The sequence below is a fragment of the Mauremys reevesii genome, unplaced genomic scaffold, assembly GCF_016161935.1.
Source record: "Mauremys reevesii isolate NIE-2019 unplaced genomic scaffold, ASM1616193v1 Contig21, whole genome shotgun sequence".
NCBI lineage: Eukaryota > Metazoa > Chordata > Testudines > Geoemydidae > Mauremys > Mauremys reevesii.
Genome location: NW_024100831.1, coordinates 427,186 through 445,441, shown reverse-complemented (window position 1 = coordinate 445,441; position 18,256 = coordinate 427,186). Strand labels below are relative to the sequence as shown.

Genomic DNA, 18,256 nt, shown 5'->3' with positions numbered 1-18,256 from the left:
CCGGCTTTAGGCAGTGCGGGGCCCAATTTGAACAGTTTCGACAGGCCCCCGGCAGGGATGACTTAAAAAAAAAACCACACGTGTAAAAAAACATGTGGGGCTTGTACTCACTGGACAGTGCTCCGAGTCTTCGGCGGCACTTCGGCGACGGGTCCTTCACTCGCTCCAGGTCCTCAGCGGCACAGAAGGACCCGCTGCTGAAGACCCAGAACAAGCGAAGAACCCACTGCCGAAGTGCCGCCGCCGACCCAGCGCGCCGCCAGGTGAGTAAAAATTAAAAAGGCACCTCTAGCCAGGGAAGGGATTCTCACTGGGCACGAGGCCCTCTTAGGCACAGGGCCCGATTCAGGGGAATTGGTGAAATAGGCCTAAAGCCGGCCCTGCTAGTGTGGAAGGTGATGCTGTGCTCAGCTTGGATTTTGGAATTGTCCAAAGCAGGACAAATGTGATGGGAAAGGTCACTTTAACCATGGGCTGGGATCATCAACACAGGCTAAGGAAGCCAGGCATCCAGCTGTCGCTGAACTGCAATGATTATTGGCCCCTAGCTCAGAAAACCACACAGTCAAAGTCATAGAATTTAACCCCAGAAGGACCCACCAGCTCACCTAGTCTCACCCCCAGTAGGCCTCCCCCCAGCACCCACACACTACACCCAACAATCAGTGTCACAGCTCACAGAAGACTCAGCTTACATGCCATGGGGAGTGGCTAGGGGGAACCGAGATGCATCAGTGCCTGAGTTCACTGCAATGGCAGGGAACTGGTTAAGTGAGAGATGCCCAGATAATCCTGGCGAGTGATCCTCATCCCTTGCAGCCAAGGAAGGGAAACTGCTCCCAAGGTCACTGCCAGTCTCACTTGGGGGGGAGGGGAATTCCTAGCCATCCCCAGAGAGGATGATCAGTCAGACCCTGCGCTTGTCCCACCAGATGCTTGTTCTGCTGGGGGAGCGACACTGGATTATGTTGTGGTAACTGGGCCTCAAACCTACCCTAACCATGGGCTGAGCAGTGAAAAGTGAGGAAAAGATCATAAAACGTCACAGTGACCAATTACAGGAAAGGCTGATGGGAAACGGTGCCGAACAGGAGGCAGACGGACGGAATTCAGACAGAACTGGGCTTCTACATCTTTTTGTTTTTTCAAAGTTTTCAGTTGCAAAGTGCAGAGTTCAGAACCTGGTGGGAATTCTTGATCCACACGTGCATGGCTAGAAGCGAAATGACACTGCAAGTTTGAAGATTTGAACTGAGACACACACATGTGGCAAAGAAGACACACGGCCTCACCATTACGTTCAAGGGGAAAGTACTTATTCTCCACCTCCTGTTGGAAGCCTCGATTTTCACCGGTGTATTTTCTTTCCCAGTTGCATTTGCCACTCAGTGTTAGATGGTGTCAGAAACATTTTTATTAAAAATTTCCACACCAGCTAGTCGCCGTGTCCTTTATTCTAGGAGACACCAGTGCCAGTCAGGGGGTTCTGGACCCCTGGCTCTGTCCCAGGCTCCGCCCCCCACTCCACCCCTTTCCCCAAGTCACCACTGCCTCTTCTTGCCCCTCCCCTGAGTGAGCCATATCCTCACCCCCCCCCCCCCACTTGAGCCTCCGGCGCTTCACAAAATGGCTCATCGCAGCGGGCGGGAGGCACTGGGAGGAGGGAGGGAGCCCATGGTACCCAAGGGTGACCATCACTCTCTCTAGTGGCTAGGAGAGGTATAGGTGTTATCTGTGTCTACAGCTCCTCTCTCAAGCTAACGCAGTTCCAAATTCAGTCCCTGCAGCCAGACCCAACCCAGGGGTAAGTTACAGATGCAAAACTCCACTCTGAACAAACGTTCACTCTGGAACTGTGACTGGCACCCACGGCTCACGGCTGCAAGCCCTGCTCCCCTCCCTGCTAACATGGGGACCAGGTTCAGTAGAAATCCATGGTATACAGGCCATTTAAAAAGCAGGCTGCTGAAGAGCAAAGTCCCAGGCCTCGATGTGATTTGCTGCATGGCACCGGGGCACCTCAGTGTCTTTGGAAGAGAAAAATGGAATAAGCCATGGTCAAGGGTTTGGGGAAGGTGTCCCAGGGTTATGAGTCTCACTCACCAGTAAATAGGACTGTCAGGTGATTAAAAAATTAATCGCAGTTTTAATCATCCTGTTAAACAATATCAGAATATACCATTTATTGAAATATTTTGGGGGGGGGGTCTCTATTTTCAAATATAGGTTCAGGGATGGGGGCTCTGGGCTTCAGCCCAGCTCAGGATGCTGGGCTTGTGTCTTCAGCAGCCCTCAGGGCATGGGGCTCCAGCCCCTTTTGGTTGTGGGGCTTGTGGCTTCAGCCACTCTCGGGGCATGGGGCTCCAGCCCCCCAAAGCCCACAGAGCTGTGGGCTGGGGCTTCAGTCCCCCTGCTGCCGATGCCTCCCTCCCCACCCACCGGTATGCGACTAACGCAATAAAAAATAACATGTCCGTTTTGTTTTCAGTTCATCGCAGGTGTTTAGTGATTAATCGACAGCCCTACTAGTTAATAATTAATTATTAGTGACTGAGATCAGGGCCCCATGGCGCCAGGCGCAGCACAGACACGTGAGATCAGGGCCCCGTTGTGCCTACTTCCCTACCAGGCCTGAGGCCTCAGGGACTATTACAGCCCTGCTGGTGCCGTGGGTCACTCTTTTCCCGCAGTGTGTCTGGCCAGGGGAGTGGCCCAAATGTGAGCTCAGGGGGGATGCAGGTGCCATGTCCAGCTGGGACAAACCGCTACCTAGTGATGGCTGGTCTGCGTCAATCTACTGCTGGGCCACTGAGAGGCTGCATGGGCTGGTTTCAAGACTGCCATTGGAGAGAGGCTGTGATGGGTCCCCTTGGAAACAGGCTTTGCTGGGTACCATCAGAGGGAGGCTGTGGTCCCCTCAGGCACTGCAAGACCCAGCTGAGTTCCTTTGAAATCTCCATGTTGGGTTCATTTAGCTGGGCAATCGATTCATGGCAGATGCAGCGTAGCCAGGGCACCACGGGTCATGTTTTCTTTTGGAAATACTCTGTGCTGCAATTTCAGCTTGTGCCAGTTCTCCTGGCTGTAAACCAGCCCACTTCGGGGAAGTCCAGCCCCTACAAAGCAAAGTGCACTGTGGATTGTTCAAATAAACACAAAAATTGAACAACACAAGATTGATTTTCTGGCCAGCAATGTCTGTGTTCTCTGGGGCATTGAACTATTTCTGCAGCTGCAATAAAACCAGTTCCTCTTTTGGGTGGGCAGCTATTCCACCCGAGATCCCGGCTGCCATAAATATAGGGGAAACTGAGGCACACAGAGGTTTATGCTTGTAGCTCTGCTGGAGGCAATGGAGCTAAATCCAAGTTACACCACTGGTGGGTCTGGGCCCTGAATGAAACTGACTGATCATCCTGAGCTGTCGTGGGATGCTGGAAGCTAAGCCAGTGGGGTGTATCTCTACACTGCACACCAAGCCTGGGCTCTGACTCCGGTTTGATGCCAAGCCCCCCTTCTATCCACACACACGGACATCGTTCTGACTCAGGTCAGCGAGCACTCGGGATCTGGGTGCTAGATCCCTGCTGGGGGGTGCATCAGAGCCTGTGATCCACTGTGACTTGGGTCCAAGGCCTGTCATTTTGCAGTGTGGACACAGCTCTCGCCACAGACCCAAGCCGGAAGCTCTGGCTGGTTAATATGCTAATATATGGAAATATACCAATCTCCTAGAACTGGAAGGGACCTTGCAAGGTTATTGAGCCCAGCCCCCTGCCCTCACTAGCAGGACCAAGTACTGGTTTTGCCCCAGATCCCTGAAGGGCTGAACTCACAACGCTGGATTTAGCAGGCCAGTGCTCAAACCACTGAGCCATCCCTCCTCCCAAACAGTATGGACTTGTTCATATGGCTTTGACCTGGATCCAGCAATTCTAAAACCCAGGTTTGCAGTGTGGACACTGACGTCCAGCTTGGAAAAACTGACTCCACAAGCCAGGGTCCCAGAAATCCAGCTTCACAATGCAGTGTAGACATACCCAGAGGGGGCCCCTCTGCAGCCGTTCGCACTGGCTCAGCAGATCAGGCAGTGGCTGGAGGGCTGATGGCCCCGCTGACACTGGTGGGTTTGTGAGTGCCTGGCCACCTGGGTGTCAGTGCAGCGCTGAGCCTGCAGCCCCCGAGACGGCCCAGGGGTGGTCTGAGTCGGGGTGAGGACGAAAGCAGCCCTGCTCCGTGGGTAGAGAGAGGTGGGGGAGAGGGCCGTGGGCAGCAGTGTGCTGCTTTCCAGCTTGGTCAGGCAGCCAAGAACAGCAGGTGATTTGGGACCAATTTCCCCGGAGTGGGCACAGACAGGGCTCCCCTGCACTATAAGCAGGAAGCTGCAATTCACCCTGTACCCCCGAAAGTGTTGTCCTTCCGAGGCTCCACTCAGTGGCATTTCTCTGGCTGTCGGTAATGGGAACAGCTTTGAACATCGCAGCCGATCAGTTCTGGGCGTCAATGGGCAGGACCTGGCCGAAGCTGAGGAAAATGAAAAAACATGAAAAGCCATTTGAAGGAACGTAAAAGCCCCAGCCCGGCCCATCTCCCCTCATGGCAGCGTCTCCTCTGCCACCCACCCCAGGCCTCCTTCGGGATTGTACATGACCCCTGCACATGTCTGCCGCAGCACAGGTCAGAAGCAGCCCAGCCCCACAGAGGAATCACCAGAAAATCCATTTGCAGTGAAAAGGTTGGGGACCACAACAGAGCTCGGCCCTCTAGCTATGGCGCTTAGAAGTGTTTGCACTGATTCCTGGGTAAGGCTAAGATTTAGTCACAGGTATTTTTAGTAGAAGTCATGAACAGATCACAGGCAATAAACAAAAATTCAAGGCCTGTGTTGCTTTATTAACAGCCAAGACAATTCCTGATGAATTTCCTCCTGTTGAGAGGTAACTCTGCATTGCACCCCTGTCCTGCTGACATGTCCACACATTAGTATCACAATCAGAGCAGGGTGCTTCCCCTCTCCCCTCCCACACCCAGACAAATAGTTTATTCACTGAAAAAATGCAGCTTTGGTCAACCCGAAACAATCTGTACATTTCACAGGAATGGTTTTGACCAGTGACAAAACTGACAGAGGAGGAGCAGATGGAGTTGGAGGTGGGGCTGGTGGCATTTCACACTCTCTTTCTGACCTTTAGCCTAAGGGTGAATGCTCTTGCCTTAGATATGGGAGCCTGAGGGTTTGTCTACACTGGCAAGCTGTCAACAAAACTTGTCTTTTGCGGGTGCTTAGAAAAGTGCCCACAAAAGACAAACATTCTGCTCAACGCAAGCAGCAATGTGAAAGCGGGTTTGTTGGCGGAAGTGCTCTCCTGCTGACGCCACTCGTGGGGCTGGAAGTATTTTATTGACAAAAGTGTCGACAAAGTGCTGACACAGAGTGTTCACACACGCTGACTTTTAGCGACAAGGTGTGTCGACACAGCCTCATTGCTAAAAGCTGCGTGGTATAGACAAGCTCTGAGATTCGAATCCCTGCTTTGGAGCACTCTGAAGAAACTTCTTTGGTTCACCAAAAAGTCTGAAAAAATGTGGATTATTTTTTACCTGGACTGATTTTTTTTCTTTTGATTTTTTTTGGAACAGCCACTGAACCCCAAACGCAATTACTCACCCAATTCTAATCAAGTTAAAATACGTAATGCTGTTGGTTTTTAAGCACTGTGCTTTCAAATCATCACTATTTAAAAGCCATTAGAAAGAAAAAAGAGCATGACACAATTACTGTAGGAGCCCTCATTAAATGGTAAGATTTAAATCAACTTCAGGGCTTTCAACTTGTGTTTTGGTTGGAGCAGGCCTTGCATTTTATTCATAATCACAGGGCCGATGACTATGCTGTCCTCTCCCTAGTCTCTCTGAGTGCACCTCCTCTGCGTCAGACCTTGTCCCCTTCCCCACCTTGGCATGGGACTACACAGTTCTCCTGCTCTTAGGCCTGAATCTCGAGTAGGAGGAGAGAGGTTATTTTATCTCTGTATTGACACTGGTGCGACTGCTGCTGGAATCCTGGGTCCACTGCTGGTGCTCACAGTTCGAGAAGGAGATTGATAAACTGGTGAGGGGTAAGAGAAGAGCCATGAGAGAATGACTGAAGGGTTAGAAAACCTGCCTTATAGCGACAGACTCAAGGAGCTCATTCCAAGAGAAGGTTCAGGGGTCACTTGATTAGGGTGTCATAAACAGATAGTTAAGGGTTAATGCCTCTTTTATCTGTAAAGGGTTAAGAAGTTCACCTAGCCTAGCTGACACCTGACCAGAGGAACCAAAGCCTTGTTAGAAAAACTTTATCTGTTTGCCTTCAGGGTATCTCTCCTTCACTGCTTCTCCAGCATCTCAAAGGAGGGGGGAAAAAATCTGTCTAGGTTCCTTTAAAATCCCTCCGTTGCTCACCATGTCATAGGTCTCACCCCCACTCTGAACTTTAGGGTACAGATGCGGGGACCTGCATGGACACTTCTAAGCTTAATTACCAGCTTAGATCTGGTCTCGCTGCCACCATCCAGATTTCTGTGTACCTGGAACACTCTCTTTCCCCCCAAAACCTTCCCCTCCCTGGGTAGCCTTGAGAGACTCCTCCACCAATTCCCCGGTGAGTCCAGATCCAATTCCCTTGGATCTAAAAAACGGGGTAAATCAATCAGGTTCTTAAAAAGAAGGCTTTTAATTAAAGAAAAGAAAGGTAAAAGAAAGGAAAAAAAAACCTGGGAGACAGCATACCAGCTAATCTCACAGACAATAGATAGAAAACACAGGATGTTCCCCTGGGCAAAACCCTTAATACACACAAGAATACCCAATTTAATAATTCCCCTAATTGCACCAAGACAAGTTACAAAAGAAAATAAACATAAACCTATTTATTCCTTTCTAAAACTTACTACTCTGATAAGAGGCTGGTTCCTTGATCTTTTTCACTCCGGCTGAAACTGAAACTGACTAAACAAAGGAACCTTCCCTCCTTCCTTTTGAAACATCTTGTTCCCCGATTGGTTCCTCTGGTCAGGTGTCAGCTAGGCTAGGTGAACTTCTTAACCCTTTACAGATAAAAGAGGCATTAACCCTTAACTATCTGTTTATGACATAGGGTCTATAAGTGTCTACAGGAGGAACAAATGTTTAATAATGGACTCTTCAATTTAGCAGAGAAAGGTGAAACATGATCCAAAGGCTGACAGTTGATGATGCTAGACAAACTCAGACTGTAAATAAGGCATAACATTTTAACAGTGAGAATAATTATATATTTGAACAACTTAAACAACAAGGGTCATGGTGGATTCTCCATCACTGACAATTTTTAAGTCACGAGGGGATGTTTTTCTAAAAGATCTGCCCTGGGATTTCTTTTGGGGCAGGTCTCTGGCATGTGTTGTACACGAGGTCAGACTAGATACTCACAGCTGTCCCTTCTGGCCTTGAAATCTATGTCAGCGACATATTTACACATCAGTCACTCCCGTGTGTCTGGAGGCATTGAAACTGGAGGTGCTGGGGTGTGTTACCTACCAGCTCTGTGTTCTTGGGGAACCAGGGCATTGTACCCAGCCTGTCTGACTCAGGAAGGACCCCCCGTCCCCAGCCTCTGCTTGATCAGAAGAAAGACTTACAAAAAGCAATGAAAAGGTGGTGGGAGACACACCTAAGCCCCTCCAGACAAGGGTGGTAGGATTGAGGAGACTCCCCTAGTCTCATATGCATCAAAGATGGGACAGGGAGGCATCCCCATTAGCATACGGAATGGAAAACAGAAACTCCAAGGCAAGAACCACACTGAACTCTGGGACCCGAAAAGCGGGGAAGCATTGCATGATGGGAAATCTCTGCTCCAGAAGTTCATGAACCCACACCTGCATGCACCCAGCCCAGTAATTACCAGGCCAATTCTAGTAATAAATCCTCTGTTGGTATCCAAAATACTGAAGCTGCCTAATTGCATTATGAGCTCCCTGGAAGCAACACTGCCCATAGCCAGGAATGATCAGCTCCTATCATCTAGCCTGAACAGAACAACTCTGGGATACTCCCGTGAGTCATCAGGTTACCCATAAACAAATCTAGTCGTCTCCCTTGATCCATTGTTTGTTAGCTATGAAACCCCTATTCAGGCTCAAGTAGGTGTTCTCATGCCTGGCTACAAACTCTGCCTCAGTTCCATGGGGAATTCATCTTTTCCTTAATAACTGTGCTGGGAGCTCTGCCTGTCTCCAGCCCTCTGGACTCTCAGCTACCAACAGCACCTGGGATCCCTGATCGGTCCAAGCGTCACGGAGCGGTGAGCTCCAGCTCTCTAGGTGTAGCCCCCGACCCTGCCGTACGGGATGGGTGAGGGTTTGCTAGCCCTGACTTTTGTAATCACATTTCAGTTAGATTTAATATTGTAACTGTTTTGTTGTTTGGCTCCCCTGGTATGGTTACTACCTGGAGATAAATAACGTACATGGTTAAGCTGGTTGCCTCTCTCTCTTTCTCTCCCCCCCCCACCCCGTCTCTCTTCCCCCCCATCCCCATCCCCGTCCCGTGGGTGTGTTTGGCTTCCCCGTTCATTCTGCAGCAACACACTTTGTACCTAAGCTAAAGATCCCTGCAGCGCCCAAAAATCCTGTGGGGTTTGCTCATCAAGTGGCATGAAAGTGGGGAGAAGGAGGTGCTGAGCCTGGCATACGAGGGTGGCAGGTTAAAAAGTGCTGTTTAGCCCAGCCTCTGAGTCCAAAGGCCTACGGGAGTAACAGTCTGAACTTGCTGTTCAACCCAGGAACATACAAGGGATCAGCTTGTGAGTGCTGATTACCCAGTGCTCTCAGACACGCTCTGTTAATGTGTGTGTGCTCATCTGATCTAGAGCAGGAAGACCCCAGCCCTGGGGGACCTCGGTCCTGCAGGAAGCTCCATCGGGAGGGGACTTGGGGAAGGGAGGAGTAGAGCTCCATGTGAAAACACAAGGGACACAAGCAGCACATTGATAGGATTGTTGAAACCGCCTCCCCCCACCCAACACACACAGGAGAGTAAACAGCTTAATGGGACTAAATCAGGGGGCCCAGACAATCTTCATCCAAGAATATTAAAGGAACTGGCACATGAAATTGCAAGCCCATTAGCAAGAATTTTTAATGAATCAGTAAACGCAGGGGTTGTACCGTACGACTGGAGAATTGCTAACATAGTTCCTATTTTTAAGAAAGGGAAAAAAAGTGATCCGGGTAAATACATGCCTGTTAGTTTGACATCGGTAGTATGCAAGGTATTGGAAAAAAAATTGAAGGAGAGGGTAGTTAAGGACATTGAGGTCAATGGTAATTGGGACAAAATACAACATGGTTTTACAAAAGGTAGATCGTGCCAAACCAACCTGATCTCCTTCTTTGAGAAGGTAACAGATTTTTTAGACAAAGGAAACGCAGTGGATCTAATTTATCTTGATTTCAGTAAGGCATTTGATACGGTTCCACATGGGGAATTATTAGTTAAATTGGAAAAGATGGGGATCAATATTAAAAAATGAAAGGTGGATAAGGAGCTGGTTAAAGGGGAGGCTACAGCAGGTCGTACCGAAAGGTGAACTGTCAGATGGAAGCAGGTTACTAGTGGAGTTCCTCAGGGATCAGTTTTGGGACCAATCTTATTTAATCTTTTTATTACTGACCTTGGCACAAAAAGTGGGAATGTGCTAATAAAGTCTGCAGATGACACAAAGCTGGGAGGTATTGCTAACACAGAGAAGGACCGGGATATCCTACAGGAAGATCTGGATGACCTTGTAAACTGGAGTAATAGTAATAGGATGAAATTTAATAGTGAAAAGTGCAAGGTCGTGCATTTCGGGACATAGGCGGCAGGTTTGTATAATTTTTGGTGGGGCCCAAAATGGTGGTGCCCCCCCCGCTCCCGCCCTGTAAGCCGATGTAAAATGAAGCTATAACGCGTCAGTGCCACAAGATTACAAGGGTCAATTAAAAGTGGAAAGTCAGAAGCAGCACTTGCCTACTTCAATATACAGTATTATATTTTGTTGCACTTGTTGTGATGAAGTGGGAATGTTAATATTTTCTCTGAATACTGTGTGGGTGCCTCAGTTTCCCCTGCAAGATGCCAACTGAAGGTGTTGGGGACAAAGAGATCAGGTGGCCTCCTTGTCCGGAAGAGACACAGAGGCCAGAAGAGGGAGTGTCAGTTTGGAGCTGGCTGGGGAAATGGGGGGAGACCCAGAACTTGGTTCTGGGCTCCCCACCCCCTAAGATAGACCTGACAGAGGGGTTCTGTTTTCTGTACCAACAAGCTCTGTTTAAACTGTGTTCCCGTCATCTCATAGACTCATAGACTTTAAGGTCAGAAGGGACCATTATGATCATCTAGTCTGACCTCCTGCACAATACAGCCCACAGAATCTCACCCACCCACTCCTGTAACAAACCTCTAACCTATGTCTTAGTTATTGAAGTCCTCAAATCGTGGTTTAAAGACCTCAAGGTGCAGAGAATCCTCCAGCAAGTGACCAGTGCCCCACGCTGCAGAGGAAGGCAACAAACCTCCAGGACCTCTGCCAATCTGCCCTGGAAGAAAATTCCTTCCCGACCCCAAATATGGTGATCAGTTAAACCCTGAGCATGTGGGCAAGACTCACCAGCCAGCACCCAAGAAAGAATTCTCTGTAGTAACTCAGATCTCATCCCAGACCATTGGGCATATTTACCTGCAAACCTTCTGTTTTACTGTCTGGCTGAGAGTCACATCTGACTGCGGAGTTGGGGTGCAGGGACCTCTGGTTGCCCCAGGACCCGCCTGGGCAGACTCGCTGTGGAAAGTGCATGATGTGGAAGGGCATGCTGAATGCTCCGAGGTCAGACCCAGGAAGGTGTAAGCTTCTTGCCCTGGAGACAGTCTGCTCAGAGAGGAGGCTCCCCCAGAGTCCTGACTGGCTTTGTATGGAGATGTTCCAAAGCATCCCAGCATCCCCTTCCACACCGTGCACTTCCCAGAAGTCCGCACAGGCACTGACACTCCCTCCTCTGGCCTTTGTCTCTTTTCCAGGCATTAGGAGGCCACCCGATCTCTCTGTTTTCCAACACCTTCAGTTGGCACCTTGCAGGGGAAACTGATTTGGGAGAAATGAAGTAAAAGCTGCCCAAATGGAGCTTGAATTTTGAGGTGTTCAAATCTGGAAGGCAGGTGCTGGGGGTGGGAGAGGGCTGTGGGCTCCATGGGGGAGCATGGCAGCAACTGTCTGGAGCTGCATGGAGCCAGACACGCTGGTCTGAGTGGCACAGTAAGCAGTTTGGGGGTTGGAGAAGGGGTAGGGGGTTCCGGGGGGCAGTCAAGGGACAAGGAGCAGGGGGTTGGTGGGGGCAGTGGTTCGGAGGGGCAGGCTGGGGACAGGCAGCAATTGTATAGGCATGGGAGGCCAGGTGGTTAATCAGGGGACATGTCGGGGGTGGGGTCCTGGGGGGAAGTTGGGTGGAGTCTCAGGAGGGGGCTGTTGGGGACAAGGAGAAGGGAGGCTTAGATAGGGGCTGGGGTCCCAAGGGGCAGTTAGGGGCAGGGGTCTCGGGAGGGGGTAATCGGGGGACAAGGACCAGTGGTGCTTAGATAGGGGGTGGGGGTCCTGAGGGGCAATTGGGGCAGGGGTCTGGGGAGGGGGCAATCAGCGGCCAGGGGCTGGGATTCAAAGGGCTCTGGGCTGCTGGCAGCCGCGGGGAGCCCTGAGTCCTTTAAATCCCAGCCGCGGCCGGGAGTCAGAGGGCTCTGCGCTGCCCGCAGGCTTTGCGGCGGCGGCTGGGATTTAAAGGGATAAAATTGAGCAAGAAATGCTTATTAGCACTGGAATTGCTATTTTCAACAGCCATTGCCTTTTTGTTTGTTTGAAAGGAAGACAGTGATATTGCATAGGCAAATTCCCCATAGAAAGAAAGAGTGGAACAAAAGAATAATAAAGGCTCCTCAACTTTTCCTCATTTATGGAGGACAGTCTTATAATATGCATCCAGATATCCTCCAATCACACAAGCTGAAAATTGTTCCACTTTACTGCAGCTCTGTAAGCATATGGGAACCAATCCTGTCTGTGTTTTGTGCACATCCAAAATTCCGGCTGTACGACCCACCCTGGGAGCGAGTTACCAGTGACCCAGGGCTGGGGCAGCAGGAGGTGTGGGGGGGCACTGGTGGCGGGGAGCCCAGGGCTGGGGCAGCAGCAGGGTGGAGGGAGGGCACTGGTGGGGAGGAAAGGGGGAAGCCCAGCGCTGGGGTGACAGGGGGTGTGTGTGGGTGGGGAGAGAGCCCAGGACTGGGGCAGCAGGAGGGTACAGGGGGGAGCCCAGGGCTGGGACGGGGGGCAGCAAAAAACCTAGAGCTGGCCCTGCCCACAACCCCCAGCTGTGTCCTTGTGTGTGTCTGTCTCCATCATCCCTGGCTGTGTTTGTCTGTCCCACAACCCCCTGGCTGTGTCCGTGTGTGTGTCTGTCCCCCAGCTGTGTGTGTGTGTCTGGCTGCCCCCAGAGCTCACCGGCTGTGTCTGTCTGACAGCGACAGACCCTGCTGCTCACTCTGCCCAGCGCTGAGAGCCGCTGCCTGTGGCTCCCTCCCCCTCCCTGCTGTGGAGGCGCGGCCAGGCAGCTCTGGCACCGCCCCCGGCAGCTCCCATTGGCTGGGGTTCCCGGCCAATGGGCTGTGAGCCAAGTCAGCCCCGGAGCCTCTCCGGGGCTGGGGAGAGCTGCGCTGAGGTCAGAGCGCCCACATTGCTGGCGCGGGGACCCCCGGAGCACAGGGCCTGGGGCCCAAACACTGGTGGAGCTGGGCCCACCCTCGGGATTATTGGTGGGGCCTGGGCTCCATGGGCCCATAGAACTCGCCGCCTATGTTTCGGGATTAATAACAAGAACCATTGTTATAAGCTGGGGAGGCATCAGCTGGAAGTAACGGAGGAGGAGAAGGACCTTGGAGAGTCTTGGTTGACCACAGGATGACTATGAGCCGCCAGTGTGATTGTGGTGGGCTGGAGGTGCTGGAGGGGACGGGAGGAGTTGAGCGGTGGGTTCACCTGTGGGAGGAAGGTGCTGGGAGGAGGGAGGGGCTGGCTGCCGTTGGGTGCTCAGTACCCACCATGTTTTCCCCGTGGATCCCCACATTGCTGGCCCCTTTGCCAGAGCCGCAGAGATACGACTGGGCATGGGCGGCGAGTTCCATAGCCACGTGGTGCTCGGGCACCAGCAGTATTTGGAGCCCAGGGGCCCAGCTCCACCAGTATTTGGGGCCGGGTGTCCCCCCCTCCCCCCGTGCCTCCCCTGTCCCCCTCTTGCCCCCGGGGCCCGGAGCATGGCTGCTACTCTGAAAACTGACATGCTGCCTCTTCCCTGCAGCTCCATGCTGTCGCCCTGCAGCAACTGCAGCCTCAGGGTCCTAGCGCCCCCTTTTCACTGCCAGGGCAGACTGACTCTGAGCCTGCCCTTCCCCCTCAGACCCTTCCCTTTTCCGGCAGCACCCTCCAGCAGCACAGGTGTCCCGACCCCCCGCCGCCCCGCAGTCACTGCTCCTGCCCCAGGCTGGGCAAGAGGCAGCCCCACCCCTCACCCCCAAGTGAAGCTACAGTGCGGGGCAACAGCAGGGGAGGAGGCGCACACAGCACCCCCCGGCACCCACCACGGGGGAGGTGAGGGACATTCCTGGACCTGAGAGGGGCCCCAGGAGCACATGCAGTGACCGTGGTGGGGGTGAGTGTGCTGCTGGGGGAGGCGGGAAAGGGGGGCTCCTCCCCCAGAGCTCGCTGCTGCCGGCAGGGAAAGGGCTGGGGGGAGTCCTCCTCTCTGGCCCCTGTCCCGGAGCAGCACCCTGCACCCAAACTCATCCCCAGCCCTGCCCCACTCCAGAACCCATACCCCCAGTCAGAGCTTTCAGCGCCCCCCACCGCATCCTCAACCCTCTGCCCGAACCCTGAGCCCCTCCAGCACCCCAAACACCTTATCCCCAGTCCCAGCCAGAGCCCTCATCCCCCTGCACCTCAACCCCCTGCCCGAGCGCTGAGCCGCTCCAAACACCCCAAACACCTGATTCCCAGCCCCAGACAGAGTCCTCACCCCCTACACCCCAATCCTCTGCCCAAGCCCTGAACCCCTTCCACACCCCAAACCCCTCATCTGCAGCCACACCTCGGCACCCCATCCCATCCCCAAACTCCCTCCCAGAGCCTGCACCCTGCACCCCAATCTCCTACCCAGCCTAAGGCCTGCACCCCAGACCTCCTTCCCCACCCAAACTCCCTCCCAGAGCCTTGGGCAGGTGGGGAGCGGAGTTTGGGCGGGGGTGGGTTCTGGGCACCACCAAAATTTCTACAAACCTGCCACCCCTGCAACTGGGTTAAGACAATTCTTGCAGGGGGACAAACCCACACTGAATCTCCCAAATACTCATAGGGTCAATCCTTCCCCCAGCCAAGGGGTAAAGACCCCCCCAGGCTGCAGCCAAGCCGGCTGACACATGGAGGAAGGTGGGTTCATGGCCCCCCCTTCGCACTCCTTGGCAGACGAGGGGGAGGAGGTAGTGAGAGGACCCTAGCCCAGTTTCAAACCCAAAGGTGTTTTTTGGGGGGGGGCGGGGGTCACTCTGTCTGCAGTGGCTCACAGCCGTGAGGGCCGACTTCAAGGCACTGTCAGAAAACAAGGTAGACACCCCAAACTGGTGGTGGGTTCTATAGATTTCACCACGCCAGTGACAAACATGAACTCCTGGGTCACAGTACCAGTCTGACCAGGGAGTCACAGACAGTCCCCTGAGACTCTCCCGTCTCTCTTGCCACCCAGACAGAAAAGGTCACTTATACCAAATATCACATCCAGTTGGCCCCGTCCCAGGAGACCAGTCACTTACCCCAGATCAACTGGTACCCAAATCTGACACCAACGACAACGCTGGCAGCCAATTCTATAGCAAACTAACTAAAAGTTTATTAGCTAAGAAAAGGAAATGAAAGTTCTTGAGAGGTTAAAGCAGGTAAAAGCAGCAAAGAATCCTGTGGCACCTTATAGACTAACAGATGTTTTGCAGCATGAGCTTTCGTGGGTGAATACCCACTTCTTCAGATGCAAGAGATGTATTCACCCACGAAAGCTCATGCTGCAAAACGTCTGTTAGTCTATAAGGTGCCACAGGATTCTTTGTTGCTTTTACAGATCCAGACTAACACGGCTACCCCTCTGATACTTAAAGCAGGTAAAATATATGTACAAGTGAGTCACGGGTTGTAATTCCAGACGATGGCAGTGCTGGAATAAACTGTCACTTTCCCAACAGTCTTTTCAAGGTCCCCAGACTACCCCGGGGATCTCCCTTTGCATCTGGTACCCTTCCCTGTGAGAGTCCAAACAGTCTGGAGAGCCAGATCCTGCCTTGAATCCGCACTTCTAGTTTCTTCTGAGAGCGAACAAGCCGACAGTGTCACTCCCCACGGGGACTTTTCCTCCACGGAGAGTGAGGGATGGATTTTGAGTCTTTGACCTCCAGGCGTCACACACAGTGGCCACTTGCTTTGCAATTAGCACTTTTCTGTTCATGTTCTTCATTTGCATCTTTGGTGGGTCATTTAGTTACCAGGGTAACACAATGTAAATATTCGCTGCTGCGTTATAATGGGTGCAGATCAGTGAACACAATGCACAAAACACCCCACTGGTTTTCTTGAAGTTTAAACACCAAATACACTTTTATACAGTTAACAGTCACTTTGATCTATGGGGGGGGGGGGGGACAGCTTGTGAGCCACATGCGGCTCTTTTATAGTTAAAGTCCCCCACACACTCCCCCATTCTCTGCCTACCAGACTGTTTGGGGGAAGCTCAGGGCTTCTGGCCTGTGGCAGGGGTGGGGGGTAGGGGTTTCTGCTCAGCAGGGAGGGGGGTATTGGGGCTTCAGCCTCATGGGAGGCAACTGTTGGGGCTCGGGGCTTCAGTGGGAGAGGAGCGTCAGCCCCAAGCCCTGGCAGGCACTCCCCATGTGGCAACCCCACAGAGCAGAAGCCCCTACCCCACCACCCCGTCATGGGGCTGACACCCCGAGTCCCACTCCTGAACCTCTGAAGATTGACCTGGGGCTCTCGCATGAGCTGGCATCTGGTCTGCCAGTGTCACAGGGTGGCCAAAGAGCCACATGAAAACTCCCCATGTGCACCCTACAAGTGTTATCTGACAGCCCAGACCTAGAACTGCTCTGAACCGTGCACTGGAAACTGGGCTGTAAGCATCCTGAAAGGGCCTGGTAGGACAGACACCCCTTGTTATATCCTTGGGGCAGCCGGTGTAGGAAGCAATCACTTGAGGCCAGAGAGCAGACAGCTAACCAAAACCTCCATTTTATTTACAGACACAAAGAGCTCACTCAGCCGGTTGAAACCGGCTGAGCTATCCCTTAATAGTCTAACTCAGTTGCCATAGTAACCAAACCCATGACAACCAAATACACAACACCCCTGGGATGGGAAATTGTTGTTGGCATCTCTGGATAGTGCTTGTGGGTTCAAACTGCCTGTGGTTGCTGGTTAAAGGGGCTTTGCTCAGTTTGGCCTGGAAGGGGGAAGAGGTGTGACAAATGTGAGAATACTGGTCATATTTTTCAGGTTCCTGTGTGTATCTGTGGGCTTTGCACAGCTACGTACTGAGTGTGAAGGGAAGGGACAAGGGGTGTGACACATGCAGTCACCTGGTTGGAGAGCAGAGCTGTTAACACACAGACAGCATGCACACAAGTGAATGGAGGAGCGGGAGAGACAAAGGAATTCTCATTCCCACCTAGCTACCAAGGACCAGGAGGAAGGAGGTCCCCCCACCTCTGTGCAGGGAAGCCCAGCAAAGACCCATAAGAACATAAGAACATTAGCCAGGATGGGTAAGAATGGTGTCCCTAGCCTCTGTTCGTCAGAGGATGGAGATGGATGGCAGGAGAGAGATCACTTGATCATTGCCTGTTAGGTTCACTCCCTCAGGGGCACCTGGCATTGGCCACTGTCGGTAGACAGATACTGGGCTAGATGGACCTTTGGTCTGACCCGGTACGGCCTTTCTTATGTTCTTATGACCCCTAGCAGGAGGGCGAAGGGGAAAAGTACCAGGTGGAGGGGCTAAGTGCTGAGCTCACAGACACACGGAGCTCGCACCTGGGACTGACAGACAAAGGCACCGGGACAGACAGCGAGAGCTGAGATAGTTCCAGGGAGGCCTGGCATTGGCCAGGATGTGCTCTGGCTTAACCTTAACCACGGCTTGTCTCTGCTAATCTCAGGGCTTCCCTGTGCTGGGTCCCAGGTGACAAATAAACCCTGCTGTGTTGGGAAAGGGCTGCCAGGTGTAACGGCAAATGCTGGCAGCATGCATGAGCACCAGGTCCACCAAACTTCTTGGACTTGCAACGACAAGGATCTGCAACCAGTAAGGTCCCAGCATACTGGATTAAGATGTCCTTGATTTCCTTCTTGGAAGCTTCGCCAACATACTTCTGATAATAAGCCACCAATGCTTTGGAAACAGCTTGATGAATTGCGTAGATTTCTGCTACACGGCCACCACCCTTAACACGGACTCGGATGTCAACACCAGGAAAGCATTCCTTGCCCGGGGGAGAACAGGTTCAAGCAGTTTATACTGCAGGGTTCTAGGCTCAATCATTTCCAGGGGTCTTCCATTCACTTTAATGAGACCATTTCCTCTTTTGCAGTGAGCTACAGCAGTAGCTGTTTTCTTCTGCCTGAAGACCTGGGTGCTCTGCGGGGCCCCTTGGCTGGCATGGCTCCTCTTTCCAGTGGCCTTGCCGGGCAGATCTCACAGTGTGAAGCTGGAGGGCTGGAGCCCAAAAGCTCAGGCCAGGAGGTGGTGAGACCACATCACCCATCCTGAAGGACGAGTGGGACCCCTTGGGGTCTGGCCCACTGACATGGGGATCCTCCAAGGGACTGTTTAAAAGCTGGGGGTAGCCCTGATCCTGTGGATCCGCGACATCTTGTGTTTAAGGATCTCTTTTTCGGCCACTGCGCCACTCTGTTCCTCTCTCAGACATCCCTCATTGCTTAAAACGCTTTGATCTGTCTCCCCACAATGAGCAAGGCTGGTCCCATGATCCATTTCTACTCTTCTTGCAGAAGTCTCACCAGCAATAGCCTGGGCAGGCGGACAGAGACCAACATCCCCTGGGTGCATGTTAACGTTGGCTCCAAAAATTGGCATGG

The 18,256-nt window shown here is 52.5% G+C and overlaps 1 pseudogene; it reads right to left on the bottom strand.

The window, feature by feature from the left end:
• Window positions 1-17,312: 17,312 nt before the first annotated feature.
• Window positions 17,313-18,254, bottom strand: LOC120393498 (annotated as a pseudogene).
• Window positions 18,255-18,256: the final 2 nt, after the last annotated feature.